General features: G+C 35.4%; 1 protein-coding gene across 2 annotated transcripts in view; it reads left to right on the top strand.

Annotated features, from left to right (window-relative positions):
- Positions 1–17,872: 17,872 nt before the first annotated feature.
- Positions 17,873–22,696, top strand: part of LOC111582482 (ras-specific guanine nucleotide-releasing factor RalGPS1) — an 83,324-nt gene continuing 78,500 nt past the window's right edge. Inside the window, exons 1-2 of one of the 2 annotated variants that reach the window (XM_055019196.1) lie at positions 17,873–18,214; positions 21,073–21,234. The gene's annotated coding sequence lies outside the window, so the exon portion shown is untranslated. The remainder of the gene's footprint in view (positions 18,215–21,072; positions 21,235–22,696) is intronic. The other variant, XM_055019195.1, reaches the window with a different exon arrangement.

Below are 22,696 nucleotides of genomic sequence, written 5' to 3'. Positions count from 1 at the left end.
TTCTGTTAAATTTTGATTTATTTTTCTATTTATCCCCAGTCACGTTTTACTAGTTCCAATATCCAATGAAATGCATTCAGTTTTATGTATGTAGCTTACGTATTCTGTCAGATAACACGCAAGCCTTGCATGAAATTAACACTCACTGTAAGAATGCTAGAAACGCTAATTCTGAACACATGAATGAGGGTAACCCTGAAACTGTTTTCCTGAGGAAAGAAAGCAGCCGGTAAGGATGTCCTCAGTGTTCAGGTTAGGATAGCGTGAAACAGGGTTTAACCAGGAAAAAACATTTTTAACGAGGCCAAAAATGACACCCATGGTTCACTGGTATGTCAAAAAAAAAGTTGTCATTGAAGAATTTACCCACTATGTTTCACAAAATGATTTTAATTTCATTTTGTCCAATCAAGCTTCACACGTCTTCTTGAAAACTGCACTAAAACTTTTTCATACAGGACAAAACACGATACATCATTGGAAAGGACTTGACCAGGGGAGTAAGACTATGTCAGAGTGGAAGTTATAAGTTGCTCCTGCTCAGAGATATTGACCTTTGACTTTGGTGCCTCTTTTAAAGCTTCTAATTCAAAAATGAAAGGAGCTAGAATCATGGGAGAAAATGTTATACAAAGCTCTTGAATTCTACTACCATGTAGGCTGTGGCTTGATGTTATCACCAGCAGGGGGCATCACAAAATGTGCTTAAAAATTTGATTTCACCCATATACATCCATTTCATTTGTAAATTCAGTCCAGATAGATGTGTCCCTAAATGCCCACAATGCACTTAAAGTTTTATATTTCACTCTTCCATTTAGGAAAAACAGCCATTTTGAAGAAAGAACTACAATTTCCAATAGCGTCACAATACAATATGATTGGACATGCCATGAAACATGTAGTTCTTCTTGGGGTTTACAAACTAGGGCAATGTTTTTGTATTAATAAACTAAAATTAATGGAATGAAGTACTGACAAATGTGCTACTGTTAAAGTATAATGTGTGTTGCATGAAATAAAAGTTAAAGACTACATGGTATTGTGGCAATTTTTGTGTTTGTATCACACCGGAAGTGTTTTGGGGGAAATTTGCGCTCATTGCTCAGGCAACCCTGTTAGCATCGGTAGCGTAGCGTAGCCTCACCTTGTGAGGACAGAAACGTCATATAAATCCTAGTCCCTCCTATTATCCATAAACAGTGGTGGAGGAAGTACTCTTGCTCAGTACTTAAGTAAAAGTACAGATATCCAGCAAAATATATACTTTAGTAAAAGTAGAAATACTACATTAACAATCCTACTTAAGTTAAAGTAAATAAGTACTTACTATTAAATGTACTTTAAGTAGCAAAAGTAAAAGCACTCACACAGTGGGTTGTCTCTTATGTCCAGGACTATATTTCAATTAAAAAAGAAAGCATAGTATGGGACTGTGTTACCCTGTAAGGTAACATATAACCAAAAGAATGATAAAACAGAGCATTACAGAAGGTAAGTGTAAGTACACTAACCTTTACAATAAACAAAAGTTGTTGCTGTGGCATCCACAGAGGTATAAGAATTACTAGTAGTAACATCTGCATTTTCTAGTATCATTAGGCAAAACCAGTAAAGACGATGGTTATACCTTCAAATCATTTACTTTATTGCAAATCTATTCAAAGCACAACGTTAGACTCTGTTGGCGACATTTTTAGTACTGGCAATTAGTTTGATTAATTAGTTTGTGACATTTTTAAGAACATTACTTCAAAATTATTCCTCACTGACAGTTAACTAAAGGTCTCAGTGCAATAAGAAAACAAAGAATTTGAGGACATAATGTAAAGCTTTGGAAGAGAGATCATGTCACATTTTTCAGTCATTTATCTGATCAAATGGGGCAACTTATCAACAGATTTTTAAACTATTCTAATCAACGGAACATTCAACTGTGAAATATGAAAAATAGTTGCAGCCCTTTTTTAAACCTTTATTTTCTTTAACTTCTGAAATGTCACAAACATGACAATTCAACAAGCCTTAATGCTGGCAAGGCTCATCTATAAGCATTTTCATTTTTTCCCCTTTGTGCAACAGTTTTAACATGGCAGTTTCATTGTCATTTGCATTAGCAGAACTTCTTGTTCAATTTGAACAAGAGTTGGTTTTCAAAGTTTTTTTAAGCCTAGTCTGCCTCTTTCTGGAGAACAAATCTGCACGGCTGAGCTAAAAAGTCTCTCACATGCTGCGGAGGCAGGCAGCGGTTGTGTTGATTTTGAAGGACAGGTTGAGAACGTTGGGCACTGACTTGAGCACATTCATGGAGGTTGTTGAACTGGCCAGATAGAGGTGTCCTGCTGTCTTTTTTTCATAGTCCTTGCTGTCAGGTCATTGCAACGCTGGAGATGCGATCTGCGCCTTCTCTGAAAATAAATCAACAATAATAGCATATTATTCATTAACTAACCCTTAAAAGATCCGAGGGTCATTTTGTGCCATTCAGTTTTTTGATTTTCAAGCCATTTTGGCTGTGTTGAATGAATATAGCCCAAATTTGCCAGAGGGTATTGATTTTTTTAAAAAGTTAAGAATTTTGGTGTCAGTTCCTTAAATTAGCCTTAAATGGCTAAGCTCTACAAAAACCGGCTCATTTCTTCCTAGTGACAAAAAATGCCCCATTGAAAACCATTGAAAATGCCATTTTTGATCTCCTACTTATCTCAACATAAATTAATGCATTCCTTTCTGTTAAGATTTCATTTTGTACTACTAGCTTTAAGTTTTTAATTTTTATATTTGTCCACCTAATGGTGCTACTTTTTCCTATTCAAAGCATGCAGCAAAATTTCACACTTCTTACCATTTTTTGCAAGGGGGCCTTGCAAATGAAATTACATGTTTGTGTCACTATTGATGTGTGATTGATGGTGTGTGTGTGTGTGTGTGTGTGTGTGTGTGTGTGTGTGTGTGTGTGTGTGTGTGTGTGTGTGTGTGTGTGTGTGTGTGTGTGTAGGTGTGTAGGTGTGTGTGCGTGTGCGTGTGCGTGTGCGTGTACGTGTGCGTGTGCGTGTGTGTGTTTTAAATGAGTGCAAAAATAACCTCTAAGACCTGGCTTCCACACATGTGGACGTCTTTTTTTTTTTTTTTTTAGAGTATTGTTCATAATAATGCTAAAAATAAAATAATGTCAATAATAAAAACAACAACAATAATAATAATGACAATATAAATATAATATTAATATAATAAAACATAATACATGTAATAATCAGATATTAGATATTATCCAATTATTACATTTACTAGTTACTTCTTATCCCCGATAACTAGAAGAAATCTAAAATGCAAGCCCAACCAAAGCTTGGGTCTATCTATTTAAAAAAACAAAACAAAACAAAAAAAAAACTAATAATACTGAGATGCTATGTTTGGCTCCTACTTGTAGATTATTCAATTTTTTTTCTTATTGATTTTTAATTGGTGCAGCATAACCACAAGAGCTGTCAATAACTTTGTTATAGGCTATATTGTGTGTGTTGAATGACAATTAAAGCATTCTATTCTATTCTATTCTGTTCTATTCTATTCACCATGACATTGTTATTGTTATTATTTAAATGTAATAAAAGGACTTGCTGTGGACGCCATGTTTTTATTTGGTGACTGAAGACTGAACTCAGAGGAAGTCGACGGATTCAGCAAGTTGATCCGAAAAGAAGCAACACCTGAGCAACCTACAGGACCACCTGACTTCTCTGCCACGACATGGACAAGGTAAGAATATTAATCACTGACAACATTTAAATGTCTTTCATTTGTTTTGTTCTGTTTAAGATTTTAACTTGTTTGGATGCTATCTGCTAGTTAGCATAGACTGTAATGCTCGTTAGCCAACTTGTTAGCGTTAGCTAGCTAGCTTAAATACAAAATTAGCCTCCCTGAGTCCAAAATGCGAATTTGTGTGAATTTATGTGTAATTATTATAGTTAAATGGTTGAAACTACAAAAAATTACATTAAAACTACGTAGCCAAGCTTTTAGTGTGAGCAAGAGACAAAAATAACAGTACAAAATGAATAAGTGAACAAGCAAACAGTGTATTTTTATAGTTAAGGTCCACATTTAGCATTATGGAGAATATTACAATATTTTTCAGTGTTTAGGCCGATGGGTTTTTTTTTAAAAAATATTTGGAAAGTACACTGTAATTAACATGATGTACTGATAGAAAACAAGGAAACTGTCTTTTGCTATCTAGTTTTTGAATTTTGTTGACTTTAATCTTAAAAACATCGTCCTCCATAATGTTTTTTTTAATTTTTTTTTAAAGTTTTTAAAGTTATTTGGGATCAGTAATCAAATTCCAAATAGCCGCTTTTGACATTTATTTTTTTTACTCTGTTGAATTTAATCTTTAAAATGCAGCCCTCAATAATGTTATTGTTTTGAAGTTGTTGTTGAAGTTATTTTGGATCTTTAATCACATTTCAGATTGTCCCTTTTGCTATGTTTTTTTTTATTCTGTTGTCTTTAATGATTAAGATACAGTCCTCAATAACGTTTTTTTTTGTTTTTAAGATATGTTGTTACATTGATCACATTTCAAATGGTCTCTTTTGCTGTCTGATGTCTTTGTAATACAGTACTTAAAAATGTTGTTTTTTAATATAGTTCAAGGTATTTTGTAGCATTAATCACATTTCTTTTGCTATGTTGTTTTATTCTGTTGTCTTTAATAATTAATATATAGTCCTCAATAATGTTGTTTTTATTTTTACGGTACTTCGTTTCAATAATCACATTCCAAATTGTCATTTTTGCTACTTTTAAAATTTTTATTCTGATGTCTTTAATATTTAAAATATAGTTCTCAATAACGTTATTTTTTAAAAGTTTTTAAGGTATTTTGTGGCATTAATCCCATTTCAAATTGTCACTTTTGCTATGTTTTTTGTTATTCAGTTGTTTTTAATATTTAGGATACAATCCTCAATAATGTTATTTTTTAAAGTTTTTGTAAAATTTATTTTGTGGCATTTATCACATTTCAAATAGTCTCTCTTGCTATCTCTGTTTTTATTCTGTTGACTTAAATCTTTAAAGTATAGTCCTCAATAATGTTATTTTTAGTTTTTTTTTGTTATTTTGTTGCATTCATCACATTTCAAATAGTCTCTTTTGCTGTCAGATTTTTCTTTTATTCTGTTGACTTCAATCTTTATAATATAGTCATCAAAAATGTTTTTTTTTGTTTGTTTTAAGTTATTTTGGATCATTAATCACATGTCAAATTGTCCCTTTTGCTGTTTTTTTTATTGTGTTGTCTTTCATAATTAAGATATAGTCCTCAATAATGTTATTTTTTATTTTTAAGTTATTTTTGATCATTAATCACATGTCAAATTGTCCCTTTTGCTATGTTTTTTTATTGTGCTGTTTTTAATAATTAAGATATAGTCCTCAATAATGTTATTTTTTGAAGTTTTTAAAGGTATTTTGTAGCATTAATCACATTTGAAGTTGTCTCTTTTGCGATCTTTTATTATCCTGTTGTCTTTAATATTTAAGATATAGTCCTCAATAATGTTATTTTTGCAGTTTTTCTAAAAGTTATTTTGTGGCAATAATCACATGTCGAATTGTCCCTTTTGGTGTTTTTTCTGTTATTTTTAATATCTAAGACATAGTACTCAATAATGTTATTTTTCAAAAAATAAGTTTTTTTTTCTAGGGTTAATCACATTTCAAATTGTTGCTTTTGCTAGCTGATTTTTTTTAGTCTGTTGAATTCAATCTTTATAATATAGTTCTCAATAATGTTATTTTTTAAAAGTTTTAAGTTATTTTGCAGCATTCATCACATTTCACTCAGAATGTAGGGCTGCAGTCACTTTTGGACGAGTGAAGAAGATTATTTAAATTGGTGATGTAAAGCTATTTGAACAGGTAAAAAAAAAATGGATTGGTTCAAATTTGGGGCACAGGGCAGGAAAATAATGCAGAGACATCGCCTAAGGACAGCCGCACAAGAGAGGACTTCTTGATAACTGTTTTACTCAGATAAAAGCAGTTGTGTGTATATATATATATATATATATATATATATATATATATATATATATATATATATATATATATATATATATATATATATATATATGTATGTATGTATGTATATATATATATATATATATATATATATATATATATATATATATATATATATATATATATATATATATATGTATGTATATATATATATATCAGATAATCGGTGTATAAGAGATAATTCCCTTTTAACTCAAAACCTGTAATAGAAAATGATCAATAATCACAATAGTAGCTTTTTCTACATCATGTGTAATAACAGTTTTTTTTTTTTTAAAGTGTGAAATCAAAAACATGCAACATGAACTTGTTGAAATAGAAAATGTTTTAAATGCCACAGAAATCCTTCTGTGAAGCACAACCTACTGTCATGGTTTTAATTGAGCATTTACTCCCCAGATGTGAGTTGCTTAATGATGTCATTTGAATGTTGTCATGTTTCACATTTTCTTCACAGTAAGAAATTCCTGCTAAAACTAAAATGTGATGTGAAGGTTGTGTGAATGGTATTGAAGGTTGTTGCTTTGAAAATTAACATATTTTTCTTATAAGCTGTCTCCCTCTGTAGCTCTGAGACAAACTGGTGACCTTTCCAGGGTGAACCTTCGCCCTGAGTCAGCTGGAAAAGGCTCCAGCTCCCTGCAACTGAACAGAGGATTGAGTGGTTTATAGATTATGCATAGATGGATGGAATTCTTAATTATTTCAAGATAAATGTAAAAGTTTTTTGCTGACTATTAAATAGGTTTAAATAGTTAAACATGGAATGCATTGCTATTTAAAGTGAATATTTGGATTGGATTTAGTAACAGATTTGTAGAATTTCTTTTTCATTTTAATCTAATACATCTAATGTATAATTTTTTTGACAAGCAAACCTTTTTGTGCTTAAAATGAAATGACAAATTTCTTCCAATTTCTCCCTTTCTTCCTCTCTCTACTCTCTACTAACTAGCGAAAGCGAGACGACAGCCCAGCAGCCCACCAGGAGCGTCCAGCCAAGCGGCCCTGCACCACCTCTGGCTCTCAGCATGGAGGCCAGGAACCATCCCAGCCGGAGGTCAGTCGTCCTAAACACTGTGCTCAAATGTATTTTCACAGACAGCTGCCTCCTGTGAGAGTAGCTTACTGTAATTCTAATAAATACAACAGATGACTAAATGAAAAACACCAGTCAGTCAGCATTTTGAGAGAACAGTGTTTGACCATAAGTTATCCGTCACAGGTACATGCTGCCCAGCCAGAAAGAAGCACCAGCCCCCAGCCGTCCACCTCTGGCTCACAGCACGACCCTCCAGAGCCAGAGCTAAGTACCATCCCCCTGCTGTCCACCTCAGACTCAGATTCAGACTATGATTCAGATTCTGATATAGAGGTAGATTTAGATTTGGATTCAGACTCTGACTCTGATTTCCAGGACGAGAGGAGCTCCAGCCCCCTGATGTCCAACTCTGCTGTGGGGGTCTACCAGCAAGCGAGGGCTTCCCAGCAACTCTCCACCCTGGGGGAGGTCAGTAGCACACTGAAATGTCTACTTTCTACTGTTGTTTCCCACAGTAGGGGTCCGCCTCTTAATGAGTTCTGTGTGGTTATGTCAGGACTGCAAGACAAGCTGAGATGAAAAGTGTGTTACATGAGTTAAAATTTGATTCACTACTGCCTCAGTAACAAATAACATTAAATAACAAAATGTCTTGTGTTTGAAAGCAGCATCTATGGAGTAATGTTTTGTTAGAATCAGTGAAATGACAGCAGGGTTATTTTGATACTTAAAGAGCCTGTAAGTCTTTCCATGTCTCTAACACAGCAGCCAGAGACAGAGAAAAAAGTGTGTCACCTAAAAATGCTCTTCTCAAAATGATGAATTTACAAATAATTTACAAGTTGGCTCACAGTAAAATAATGTTACCTTATTTGTTCTATGTATTGTTTTATCTTAATTTACCACCAGTTTGAAGCAGAAATAATTAAACAACATAGTGTAGCGTTTGTATTTAAATAGATTTTGCTTGCACATTATTTGATACAGTTTCAGTGCACTTCTCAAGGTTTTTGCTTATGTGTACATTTTTCAACTTAGTAGCACTTGTGCTCATTGAGAAAAACCTCCCTGACAACAAACTGTCCCTCACAGGTAGCCCAGGGCCAGCCAGGGACGAGCTCCGGACCTGAGCCTCCCCCCCCTGGCATGCAGAATGCCAGACAGCTGATGGTCAGTATTCCACGCTGAACACTCTTCTGAAAATGTTTCTGCACAGTGAACTGATTTCTGTGAAGGTTGTTAAAATGCAGGAAGTAACAGGTTAAAGCACAGCGGTTAAAAACAAGCTACATGGATGTTTTTATTTCCTCCAGAAAACATGACCTGATTTAAAAAGGGTCATAATGTTTCTGCTGGAAAAGCGACGCCTCCACCTCCTTCCACACAAATGACACATTTTTCAGAGTGAAGCAGCTGAACCTGTTTCTTCCTTTGACCCTTCTGCTCATCTCTCTATAGGAGCCGATCAGTCTGTTCCGCTATGGAGGCGTTCGGATCGAGGAAACAGGGAACCTTCCCATCGTGCACGTCCCGTCTCGATTTCCACCCTCCGCTGCTGCTGAGGTAATATCATTGGTTTGGGAGCTTTGGGCTACTTCTCCTTACAAACCTGAGATGTAACCTTCCTCTCAGCATCTAGCTGGACAGGCATAGTGCACTTAGTGGCATATTCCATCGCCACACACCTTTGTTAGGACTCTATCTGTTAAGGATTTCTACATCTTTCTGTACAGCTCTTTGTTTTCCTCCTTTCAAAAAAAAAAAACACAAAAAGACCAAAAAAACTCTACCTTGTAGAAACAGTAGTGGTAAAGTTAGGACTCTATAAGTTAAGGATTTCTAAATCTTTCTGTACAGGTCTTTCTTTTCCTCCTTTAAAAAACAAACAAAAAAGCAAAAAAATAAATAAATAAATAAATAAAACAACATTCTATGTAGACACACAAGATAAGTTTAGGATTCTTGAGCATTCTACATGTAGTTTAAGTATTTCTAAAGCTTTTGTACAGCTACTTGTCTCCTTGCTTTCAAAAAAGAAATGTTTTTGTAAAGTTTGACAACAGATGGAAAGAGCTTAGAAGAGGGTCTTCAGAAATGTTCCATTCAAATACATTTAAAGCTGTTTAATTTTATTATATTGACTGAAGCACAGAAAGAGAAATTCTTCCATAATCCTCTTTTATAATATCTATTTGATTGTTTCTATCTCCATTTATGATATAATGAGAAATTAAATTTAAAAATAAGAATTCATAGACCAGTTTATGTTGTTGTGATATTTGCATGGAAGATTTCCAAAGGGTCAGGGATCCTCTGCTGCTGCACTGAACACGTAACATATGGCAGATTGTTTGCTTTTTTCATGTGTGTGGCTACACGTGTAGCACATTTAGGGATCGCTGTGTTTTTAGTTTCTGGACCCAGCACGGCTCTGGGAAAATTGAAGTTGTTGACTGAAATATCTCTTTGATGCAAACAGTTATTTCCCCGATTTATGAGCCGTTTTTGTGTAAAACATATTCCCACACCTTGTGCAAAAAAATCTGCATATGTTTCAGGTTCAGTGCAGCCACCTTCTTCAAGCCCCTCACCTCTGTTGTCATTTGCAACTGTTGGGTGTTCAGCAAAACAATTGAAGTACATATCTGAGGAGATTGTAAAAGCAGGAGATGACTTTAGGAGGGTCTTCAGGAAATGCTCTATCCAAATTATTATTATTATTGTAATTCTTCCAGTGACATTCATAATATCATATTGACTTGTTACATCTCACCACATTAACTGGTGAGATCTTGAAACTGTTCTAAAACTACAGTCCAGTGTCTGAACACAATTTACTGCCTAATCAAAAGATCAGACATATTATTATGGAGCATTTCCAAAGGGTCGAGGTTAGGGAGGGTCAGACCCTCCTAGAGTCTTTTCCTCTTTTACAAATGTTTCTGTTTGATGTCATTATTGTTCATAATAAGTCTTTTCTTTTGGTTGATTGTAGTTTTTGTTGGAAATCCTCAAAGAAAAAACATCTAAATTCTTCACACAAAAACAAAACAAACAAACAAATGTTTCAGATGTGGCTCAGTAATGGTAGTTCCAGAATAAGTTTTTCTGTGCCTCTTTCACAACTTAACTAAAGAAGATATTTAGATAACAGGAGTGTAAAAGCAGGATGTGACTTTAGGAGGGTCTTCAGGAAATGCTCCATCCAAATTACTTTTTCACTGTTATTATTGTGATTCTTCAAATTACATTTTCAATAACTAATCTATTTTTAACATGTAAACAGTGAGAGTCATATTTGTATGACTTGTTGCATCTCACTGTATAAACTGGTGAGATTTGAAACTATTTTCTGAAACAAAAACAAATGATTGTCTAAACAATGAGAGTCATATTTGTATGGAGCATTTCCAAAGGGTCGAGGTTAGGGAGGGTCAGACCTTCCTAGAGTCTTTATCCTCTGTTACTCCTGTTACTGAGTGATCTACATAAAAATACAAACAAGTATTCATTTTAAATTGTGTCTGTAAAACATTTGTAGACAATGAGGAATATTTAGAAAAAGACTTTCCCTTCAAAACGTCTGACTAACATGTCTGTGTAGTTTCTCATTCATCCAGGTCATGGTTATCCAAAGTTGTTTAAATCAGTCCAACTCAATCCAACTGGACTTTAAGAAGGTTCCTTTCAAAGAACCTTCTTAAAGTCCAGGTGGATTGATTTAAACAACTTTGGATGGTCTGACTAACATAAGTAATTGTAGGTACTCCATCACATAGATTTCCTACAGAAGTCATTTTAAATCATTATTTGAAAATGTCTTTAAATGATGGAAAGAGCTTCAAGAGGGTCTTCAGAAATGTTCCATTCAAATCTGTTGAAATCTTTGTAAAGCTTAATATGATGACTCAAAAACAGCAGAAGAAATTCTTCTGTAACTTCAATGTACAATGTTTATTTTATTATTTTACTTCTTGGTTTATGACATTTTCAGAAAAATGACTGGAATTTATTGAGCAGTTTTCAGTCATTATTGTTTGTGATATTTGAATGGAACATTTCCAGAGGGTGGAGGTTAGGGAGGATCAGACCCTCCTGAAGCTCTTTACCTCTGATACTCATGTTAATATTACATATCATCACTATTAATGATGACTTTAATTCTGATGTTTTAATATCTTCAAGGAAAATTCATCCAGATCCCACAAAACAGAGCAAAGTTTAAAATGTTCCTCAGTAATTGTAACAATTTGTTTGTGTGAATATTCAGCAAAGGAATTAAAGTACATATTTGAAGAGATTGTAAAAGCAGGATGTGACTTTAGGAGGGTCTTCAGGAAATGCTCCATCCAAATGGCTTTTTCATTGTTATTATTGTGATTCTTCAAATTACATTTTCAATAACTAATCTATTTTTAACATGTAAACAATGAGAGTCATATTTGTATGACTTGTTGCATCTCACTGTATAAACTGGTGAGATCTTGAAACTATTTTCTGAAACAAAAACAAATGATTGTCTAAACAATGAGAGTCATATTAGTATGGAGCATTTCCAAAGGGTCGAGGTTAGGGAGGGTCAGACCCTCCTAGAGTCTTTTTCCTCTGTTACAAATGTTTCTGTTTGATGTTATTATTGTTCATAATAAGTCTTTTCTTCAGTTGATTGTATTTTTTGTTGTAAAATCTTCCCAAAAAAAAAAACCAAAACGTCTAAATTCTTCCGACAAGAACAAACAAACAGTTTCATCCACCAACCCAAAAAAGTCATTCTAGAAGTATTTTTAAAAATAACTTTAAAGTGTCTTTAAATGATGGAAAGAGCTTCAAGAAGGTCCTCAGAAATGTTCCATTCAAATCTGTTTCAATCTTTGTAAAGCTTAATATGATGACTCAAAAACAGAAGAAATTCTTCTGTAACTTCAATGTACAATGTTTATTTTATTATTTTACTTCTTGGTTTATGACATTTTCAGTAAAATGACTGGAATTTATTGAACAGTTTTCAGTCATTATTGTTTGTGATATTTGAATGGAACATTTCCAGAGGGTGGAGGTTAGGGAGGATCAGACCCTCCTGAAGCTCTTTACCTCTGATACTCATGTTAATATTACATATCATCACTATTAATGATGACTTTTCCTTCTGTTGTTTTAATATCTTCAAGGAAAATTCATCCAGATCCCACAAAACAGAGCAAAGTTTAAAATGTTCCTCAGTAATTGTAACAATTTGTTTGTGTGAATATTCAGCAAAGGAATTAAAGTACATATTTGAAGAGATTGTAAAAGCAGGATATGACTTTAGGAGGGTCTTCAGGAAATGCTCCATCCAAATTATTATTATTATTATTATTATTATTATTATTATTATTATTATTATTATTATTATTATTATTATTATTATTATTATTATTATTATTATTATTATTATTATTATTATTAATAAACTGGACTATATCATTACCACCCCAAACCATAAAATTTGCACTGACATTCTTGCACTGCACATCTCTGCACTTTTAAACTTTATTTTTATTTTTTCTGTTAAAAAATTTATCCACCCTTGTATATATTGTAAATAAAGCTGCTGTAACAATGTAAATTTCCCCTGGAGTGGGGAGAAATAAAGAACTTTATCTTATCTTATCTTATCTTATCTTATTTTTATTATTATTATTATTATTATTATTATTATTATTATTATTATTATTATTATTATTATCATCATCATCATTATTATCATCATTATTATTGTAATTCTTCCAGTGACATTCATAATATCATATTGACTTGTTACATCTCACCACATTAACTGGTGAGATCTTGAAACTGTTCTAAAACTACAGTCTAGTGTTTGAACACAATTTACTGCCTAATCAAAAGATCAGACAGTCATATTATTATGGAGCATTTCCAAAGGGTCGAGGTTAGGGAGGGTCAGACCCTCCTAGAGTCTTTTCCTCTTTTACAAATGTTACTACTAGAGTTCATTACTATTAATGATGGTTCTTTCTGATGTCTTAATATCTATAAAAAAAAATACAGAAAAATTGACGAATGGTGCAGATTTCCTGTTATGCTTCATGTTTGGGTTTGGTTCGGTTTGTCTCTCGTCGTCTCTTTTTTTCTTCTGATTTCCTTTCAGTGTGTTTCTGAGGACGTGGCTCGTCTCCCTGCAGCTCATTCCAGATCATCAGCTCCTCCATAAAACCTGGACTCTTCTCTGCTCTGGTGCCAGATTGTTCTGTGCCTTTGATACAACAACTGCACCTCACCTGCTTCTCCAGTCATTCAGCTAAGTATTCTCCTTTTAGTGACTTTGAGATTTCTATTTTCCTGACTGTTTGTCCTCTCCTGTGTAGATACTGTGTTCCTCGCTGCTATCTCAGTTCTCCTGAACTCCAGTGTTTCATGTGCTCAGCTTTCAGCTCTACCTTGGTCACTCCAGCTGTCTACCACCAAACCAGCCAGTCGTCAACCTCCACTGAACTTTCTGAGACTTTTGTTCAAATAAATCACTCTTTTTACCTTACAGCCCTCCATGTTCTCATGTCCGACTTAACTAATGTACATATTTTGATAGCAGGACTGTTGAAGCAAGAGATGGAAGAGAAGTGCTCAATTGAAATGATGTTTTCATTGTTGAGTGTGTCAGTGCAAAAGCATTGAAACACACTGATTAGACTGATTACTGCTCTTTGAGATTATTCTTACAGATTCTTCTGACACGATTTTCAGCAGGAATCTCACCCCACAGCGTTGAGAAAGCTCATACAAATTAAATATCAATGGTGTATGGTTCTTTTCCTTCAGTTAGGGTTTGTGAAATATCCTGGCTTTTCAAAATAAAATGTACTTATTTAAATGATACCTTCTGTATAATTATTAGCAGGACATATCAACCGTGAGAAGATGCACTGGCACACTCAAACTTCCTTCAGAAATGTTCCAGTTTAACTTGCTCTCCTGCTAAAGGTGCTAGCACTACTTTGGAGTAAACAAGTGGAGTAAATTAAAAAAAAAGGGACTCTGGCAATCTGGTCCTGCAATTGTGTGCCTCTTTCTCAAAAAACTTTAATCAAGCTGTGTTTTGCACGTGGATCCACCTCTAGCTTTACAAAGAAATCTTTTTCTATTTTTTTTTTACATTGAAAAGCATGATGCATGACTAATTGCTAGTAGGTGTTATTCAGGAGAAATAAAACATTCTAATGGGTTTCCTTACGCAGCTGCTTCACTCTAACACTTTGAATGTCTCTCTGAAGTACATTGTACCACTGACTTCTGCCTCACAGCAGTGATCAGTCTCCATGTTGCTAAACCTGGAGTACTCAGCATAGATCAAAAATAAGTCAAAATGTAATGTAGAAAATACAAAGTTTTTACAGGATTGTTCTAGAGATAACATGCACACTTTGTTTCCCTTTTCTGCAACAGTTGGTGATGCTGCATGCAACTTTATGCATTTTAAGACATGATGAATTGTTTTCCCTTTTGAAGGTTTTTATGGATTTGAAAAAAAACTACTATTAAAGAAATGGCTGCACACTTTAGAAACTACTTCAAATTGAAAAGTCTTAGAAAATATAAAAATCCTCAACTAGTTACTTGAATATTATTCTAAATCTGCCTGTCATTCCTAAAATTTGAAATGAGTAATTAGCATTTTAAACCTGATGTTATCAAAGTCACAGTCATAGAGACATTTTTTGGAAGGGATGCCTATTTTTTTTTACCACTGAGTGTCTCACAAATTGACTTATTTAAACATAAAAATATAAAATATATTTAATTCATCTAGAAATACACATACACAGGGCTCACAGGTGAAACTTGAAGAAAGCGTGGGCAATTTGCATATACGAACGGCTTGCAACTGCAAACTAGTTCTCATCATTCACTTAAAAGAACCGTTCACACAACTAACTTGTTCGTGAACATTCCATCTCTGCTAGGCTGGTATAAATCATATTTATTAGATGGATTCTAGCAACCAAACTAGCTTGTTCATGAGAACTTTAGTCATGGCATTCCACTAGATTCTGTGGAAGACTAGGGTTGATGTTGTTGAGATGTTAATGGTACTTCTACTCTTGCCGATAATGCTTATCGATCAGTAGTGAAGCAACCTCTGCCAAGTCCATATTCTGAGATTATTGACCTTGCTGAGGGGTTTAATCGTTGGGTTTATTTTGTTTGTTTTTTTATTGTGATCACTGTATCTCGCCTTGTCTTTTGTTAACTACAGTGTTTTATATAGATATGTTCTGAGAGGACTCTTTGGTATTTGGGGTTTTCTTTCCTCTTTCAGAGCTCACCCAAGACTTTCTTATCTGTGCGCTCATACAAGGTTGTTCATTTTAGCCTTGGAGTTGTGGAGCTAATACTGAGTGAATTTGGGAATGTTTATTTTGTGTATTTTTTTAAAGACCCTCAAGCATCAGGGCTTAACATTGGGTGGACAAAAAGTCGACTTAAAATGAAAGGGCTCATTTCAACTTCTTTGTTTATTCTTCGCTTCTTTTCCTCTTCAAAATTCACAAGTTTGTTTCAGACGAAAACTGCTGCAGCATCTCTGTAAATGCCCTGCCTGTCTAAATCTAAATTATCCTGTGAGCACTCACCAATGCCTCTAGAGGGCGTATAAGAGCAGATCACAAGTCTATCACAGGGCAAGGGAAACATCAGAAAATGAGAATTAAACATGGAGCCAAGATTCCATTCTATTCTCCAAATAATCTTTTAAAACAAAAATGTGAAAAAAGCACAGTATTATTTTCTTTTATCTCTTTTTTCATGTCAAAAGTGTGAATTGTCTGAAGTAAAGATGTGGAGTAGTGATGCCAAAGAGTCAGTCAGAGAGTACAACATCTATGATAAATGGCTACTACACACTAAACAATGTTCTTGTTTTGGTGATTAGAAGGACTGTTTAATTTTCACCAGTTAATAAGGTCGTGGCCGCCAGGAAGCACCGGTTAGAATGCACCTGAGGACAAGGTATTCCTTGTTGCTCTTTTATTTGTAGCAAAGATGTACATATACAAGTGTCTGTGTGTGTGGTTCTGAAACAAGAAATAAAATAAATAGGTAAATAGGAAGTGTACAGCATCAATCAATCACATCAACACCCAGCAGGCAATCTGCGGCAACAAAGGAAACCGAGTATCCTGCATCATTCCAAACTAAACGAAGAGCATATTCACTTAAGTGACGGCCAACACACCAAATACATACATAAAGAGCATGAAGAGTCTTCACAAGCACTGTCTTCTGAATCTACCACTAGCCCTCCTCTGCAGAGCAGCAGAGCATCGTGGCCTCTGATTGGCTAATGGCTTAATTCTCTATTAAGCCTGCCTGGTCCTGTCCTTCATCACAGTTCTCATTTTTGCTGAAGAGCTGAAAAACTCGTTCCTCAGAACAGCTGAACTGTGTAAGTTTAGCTTTCAGTTTGCTGTCAGTGCACTATTGCAATAACCTATAGACCTATTAATTTCAAAGAGATATTCTATGAAATAATTGACTAAAATAACCACAGAAGAACCATTGCCATGATGTGTTGGAGCCTCGTTGCTCAACAGTTTTCTACATTTAATCACAAAATTGTGATACAGTAGGTAATTACTGACAATAAAAATAGCATTTTTTAAAATATGAAAGGGAGGTGTGGCTATGTGAGTACATAACCAAAATTAAAGGCTGATTGTACATCTGAATTATTTTAAAAACAATAGCATTTTCTCTCTCTCTTGTTTTTACTTTGTACCGTCTGTAAAGGATCATTTAAAGGGAGTAAGTCATCATTCACCTCATTTGTAACTGACACTTTGTGGCAAGAGCCTTAACTATTTTTCCAGTAATAGTACATTTATTTGGAACAGACACTACTGGTAAATCTTGATACTATGAAGCAGTCTTTTGATCTAGGCTCAGGAAGAGAAATTTGCTTGTGCATAGTCATCTAAAAATTATTTTTCCTCATGTAGGCTTAAAGACAAAATGCACTAGCTTCACATTAGAACCATTGCTAAGAACATATTTCATTTTTTAAAGAGCATGGCAAGAGTGCAACTGTTTCTGTCTCAAGTCAGTACAGAGCCACTACTAGACGCTGTCATCATCTGCAAGACTGATTATTGTAATACTCTGCTATGTGGTCTCCCCAAGAATCACAGTCATGGGGGAAAAAATACATTAGGCCACCCTTGTTTTCTTCAATTTCTTGTTCATTTCAATGCATGGTGGCATGAAAGATACATTACCTGAAGAAGACAATGAACATGACAAAAAATGCAGCTGATTACATAATACTTTATGTCCTATTTGACATGCTTCAGCTTAATTGTATTCCCAGAGACCATTTCATGTCATATCAGCACTGCACATGCAAAGGCCGAGAGTGGTTTCCTGCTTGCATTCAAACAGTAGCACAACCCAGAAGTTTTCAGCTGGTCTGAGTGGTGAAACTGAAATAGTTTAATCTGCCTAGAATTTTTAAATTAACGTTTGTACAATTTTTTGTCGCGAACACACGCAGTACACGGAATCTGTGACGTCCGAGCCCACATGCCACATGAAGGCATCCTAGATGCACCTGCGTCTGAAGACACTATATCAGAGCGGCTCTCTGGTTGGCCTGTTCATCTCAGAGCCGCCTTCTGATTGGCCTGCTGATCTGAAAGGCGGGAGCTCTCTGCGGAGCCCAGCGAGTGATTAGACAAAACACTTGACTGTCAGGATAAATGCGCCTACCTGTCACTTCCTGCTGTCGGTATTTATTCATTTTCACTTTTTTTTTTCTCCCGCTGGACATAATTTGGCACGTCACTGCAATGTTTATATGATTTCGTCTCATGTATTCCGCACGGTTTGTGGACCCTGCGGACCAAACGTTACGACCCTGGCTTCATGTTCGCCTTAAAAGAGGAGTATCCCCCCAATAGAGTGCTGGGAAAACACCAACTGGGTTTAATGTACCACCACATCTCGGTTGGTTTTAATGTGGACTCATATTGTCGCCTGTGATAACGCAGCAGCAGCAGCCGCAGCAGGGAGGGACTCTCCTGGTGAAAGGTAGGCAGCTGAGCGGGCTGAGCCTGCTGCTACTGTCGGTACTGAGATGAGGCAGTGCATCGCTGACACTCACAGCGGCAGGCAGCAGGCCCGTCTGTGGGCTTCATATAGCCAATAAACGCCATGTCATACGTCGTTGCTGTCGTGACAGGACATTGTGTTTGGACGAACGCCGTGAGTCACAGACGTGGCTGAAGTGTTTACGTTTTGTTTTTGAGGCGCATGGGTGTGTGACTCGTCGTGAATGTGAGCTGTGCAAACGTGTTAGTGTCCGGTGCAGGGGCGGCTCCAGAGGAAGCTGGGCCTCGCGTTACGGCGAGCCGTTTCCAGGGAGGATGTGTTGCTACCTGCAAGATAAACAAGACAGTGGGCTTTCATTGGGATTGTTGTCTTCCGTTTTTGGACCCAGTGAAACTACCTTTTTTTTTTTTTTTTTTTTTTAAACAAGTTTGAGTAATTACGCCCAAGCTTTGCAAAAGATTTTATCTGGTTTCTATATCGAAGCTGTTATAAATAGTTCTATAATTCTGCCACCTCACTTTCGAAAATGTGAATCATTCCAAATGAGCAGAGACCTATACTGTGAAGCAGGATTTAAGGTCATTGAGGCAACTTGAGGTTTTTAGCACCTCAGAGGTCACTGCTTACCGGGTATGTCACCATGGAAACATACGCTGAACACTTAACCTGCTCCCTTGTCATTGATGTTCAACATGACACATCAGCTTGTGTTATAACACCACCTATTGACCCATCACAGGAAAACAGCATCACCAATCCAAAATATCCCGTGGAGCTAGGTGCACGGACTTCTTAGAGCTACAAGCAATTTCAAAGTGTAGACTCTGCTGTTTGTTCTGTTTGCTTTGATGGAATGACATTAATCCCAAAACAGAAACTGATTAAAACACTACAGTCTTGTTAACCTTACAAGATTTGCAGTGAATGCACTTGAGTGCCAGTTTGAATGGTGTTTTAGTATTTCTTATTTACCAGCTCCTATTACTCTTTGCTGAAAGAATAAGGTTAAAACTGCCCTACATACCATAGGGAAGCAATAGAAGGTGAGATTACCGAATTCATTCTCCACATCATAATGATGTTTTTATTTTATTATTTGATTATTTATTCCCTAAATATTTGTATTTTCTGTAAGTAGAGGGACTACATTGTAATTTGGTAAGAAAATCTTGTGATGCTCAGTGATAATTTACCTAAATCTTGGCTTTTGATTATCAAAACTTACATCTAAACAAGTAACACAATGGGACAGAGATATAGAGAAGCCTGGTAGTTACATTCAAACAGTCAGCTTTTTTTTTTTTTTTAAAAACCAGCTTTTCCTCCTGACTTTGGCTACAGTAGTTGTGCTGCTTTTTGTCTGTATTCTGTGTTAAAACTCATGATTTTAAGTTTATGATATTGTAGTTAGTAGGGTTCTTCTTGTGAGAAGTATGCAGCTCTTAACCTTGCCATGTTTTCAATTGGAGACCTAGTGCCAACAACGCCCCTTTTTATGTGAACATGCTCATAGCTAAATTCAGAAACCATAGTCCGACTCACTGGGTTGATGATCAGCTTTGTGTGACTGCTTAGCCGGACTGCAGTTGTCAGGTTTAGTGAAGCCAGGCAGGGAAAGAGTGGGACTCATTTTCAGTTTCATGCCTCAGACTGGTCCACTTTAGATCACAACCTATTATTATTAAAATCATGTAATTATAACCTTACACGCTGAGTCTACAATAGCGCATTGTTCTGTAAAATCTTGTTATTCAGTGCATAAAATATTTTCAATTCAGTTCAAGTGGGTAGCTTCACAATGTGGATTTATTTCAACATGAGTGCACATCTCCAACATTATTCTTTACAACACATCATTTTCAACAATATCAGAATCTATATTCTGTTCATATAAATGTTTGCAGATATCCAAACCTTAAAAATGAAATAAAAGAATTAATAAAAAAAAATTAGATATTAAATTTAAAAGATAAAATAAGTGCGTCACTTTTACACAAATACGAGAACATGAGTTAAAGGGCAAACCTCCAACACTATTCTTTACAATATGAGAATGTCCTTTTTTGCAGTATCAAATATCAAGCAAATTAGTGTTCACAGATATCTAATCCTTATGAATAAGGAATAAAATAACTACTGCACTGTTCTCTGCAAGTTTGTTAATCACTGTATAACATAACTTTCTAATGATGCCATTATAATTTTTTTTCCTTTGCATCAGAGTAATTTCAAAGAAACAGGGCCAACCCTAAAACATTAATAAACACCTGAGCAGTGCAGTGGTCTCTGCGACTTTGTTTATTACAGTGTCATTGTCCAAAGATATGAGAATTTCTTTCTCAGTGCACATGACAGTGTTTCCTCTGGGGTTTTTTTTCAGCAGCAGGGCAGGCTCTCCAGGAGATGTGGCGGCATAAACAAATGACATTTCACTGCAAATTTTACTTTTACAACCCATTCATTGAATGGGTAGTTGAAAATAGCTTTTTAAAGGCTGAATATACAAATTAAAAAACAATAAAATTATATGAATAAAAATAAAAACAATAAATAATAATTTCTTGATGGGGCTGTAGAATCAGTGGCAAAGTTTGCATCCAGACTCAGAACAATAAATTTGTTCTGCTCTAAGGCTCTATTGTCCTATAGGGATCAATTAGTTTACTCACGTTAGCGACACTGAGTTGGCAGCGGGCCCAATTAACTTAAGCTACTGATATGGTACGTGACGTTAGCTGGCCATCAATATTTTGTGAATATCTATTTAACTTGTATAGTCTATTATGAGATATCTTAAGCTAATAAGTCTACCTTTTCACCCTTTCTTCTCTTTTCAGTCTGGGTGGAACAGGGCAAAAGCAACTGTATGAAGGGTGAATGAACCAGGTCGTGTACAGGGCTACTTTTGAAAACAGTCTTCTTCCATCAGCTGGAAAACTCTTTCCTGCCTCTAATGACTGGATTTTCCAACAAGACAATGCCCCTTGCCACACAGCAAGGTCAGTTAAAGCCTGAATTGAGAACCAGAACATTGGAACCATGTCTTGGCCTGCTCAATCTCCAGATCTAAATCCAAATGAAAACCTGTGGAAAATCATCAAATGCAAAATGGAGAACCGCAAGACCAAAAACAAAGCAAATTTGTTTGAATTTGTGCACCAGGAATGGGAAGCTCTGACAGCAGAACAATGTCAGAATCTGGTGGAGAGCATGCCAAGATGCATGGCTGCAGTCATCAGAAACAATGGTGATGCAATCAAGTACTAACTCCTGTGTGTATCATGTGACTAAAGCAGAGAGAAAAGAAAACATGGAATGCCTACAAGCACTGTTTTTGGCAGTACAATGATATAGCTATTGATGTAAGAACTTTAGTGATTTTGGTCATTATCAAGAAAACCATGGAAAATGACTGATATCAGCTCTTAAATTGGACTCTTATGAGCTATTTTTGTTGTTGTCATTATATTTGTCCAAACAAATGTACCTTTAGTTGTACCAGGCATTATCTATCTATCTATCTATCTATCTATCTATCTATCTATCTATCTATCTATCTAGAAAAAAATTGTAGTAGTCAATACCAATTTTTGCTTTATGGCAGCATGCGTTATCATCTTGAAAAATGATGTCTTCATCCCCAAACATCCTTTCAATTGATGGAATAAGAAAAATGTCAAAATGTCAACATGAACTTGTGCATTTATTGAAGATGTATTGACTGCCATCTCCCCAGTGCCTTTACCTGATATGCAGCCCCAGATCATCAATGACTGTGGAAATTTGCATGTTTTCTTCAGGCAGTCGTCTTCATAAATCTCATTGGAACGTCACCAAACAAAAGTTCCAGCATCATCACATTGCCCAATGCAGATTCACGATACATCACTGAATACGACTTTAATCCAGTCATCCACAGTCCATGATTGCTTTTCCTTAGCCCATAATAACCTAATTTTTTCTGTTTAGGTGTTAATGATGGCTTTTGTTTAGCTTTTCTGTATGTAAATCCCATTTCCTTTAGGCAGTTTCTTACAGTTCGGTCACAGACGTTGACTCCAGTTTCCGCCCATTTGCTCCTCATTTGTTTTGCTGTGCATTTTCCATTTTCAAGACATATTGCTTTAAGTTTTCTGTCTTGATGCTTTGATGTCTTCCTTGGTCTACCAGCATGCTTGCCTTTTACAACCCTCCCATGTTGTTTGTTTTTGGTCCAAATTTTAGACAGCTGACTGTGAACAAACATCTTTTGCAACATTCTGTGATGATTTACCTTCTTTAAGAAATGTGATAATCCTCTCCTTTGTTTCAATTGACATCTCTCGTGTTGGAGCCATGATTCATGTCAGTCCTCTTGGTACAACAGCTCTCCAAGGTGTGAGCACTCCTTATGAACTGCAGACTGAGCAGATTTAATCTGATGCAGGTGTTAGTTTTGAAAATGGAAATTTACAGGGTGAT

This window comes from Amphiprion ocellaris, chromosome 17 (genome assembly GCF_022539595.1).
Source record: "Amphiprion ocellaris isolate individual 3 ecotype Okinawa chromosome 17, ASM2253959v1, whole genome shotgun sequence".
Lineage (NCBI taxonomy): Eukaryota > Metazoa > Chordata > Actinopteri > Pomacentridae > Amphiprion > Amphiprion ocellaris.
This window is presented reverse-complemented; position numbering and strand designations above follow the sequence as displayed.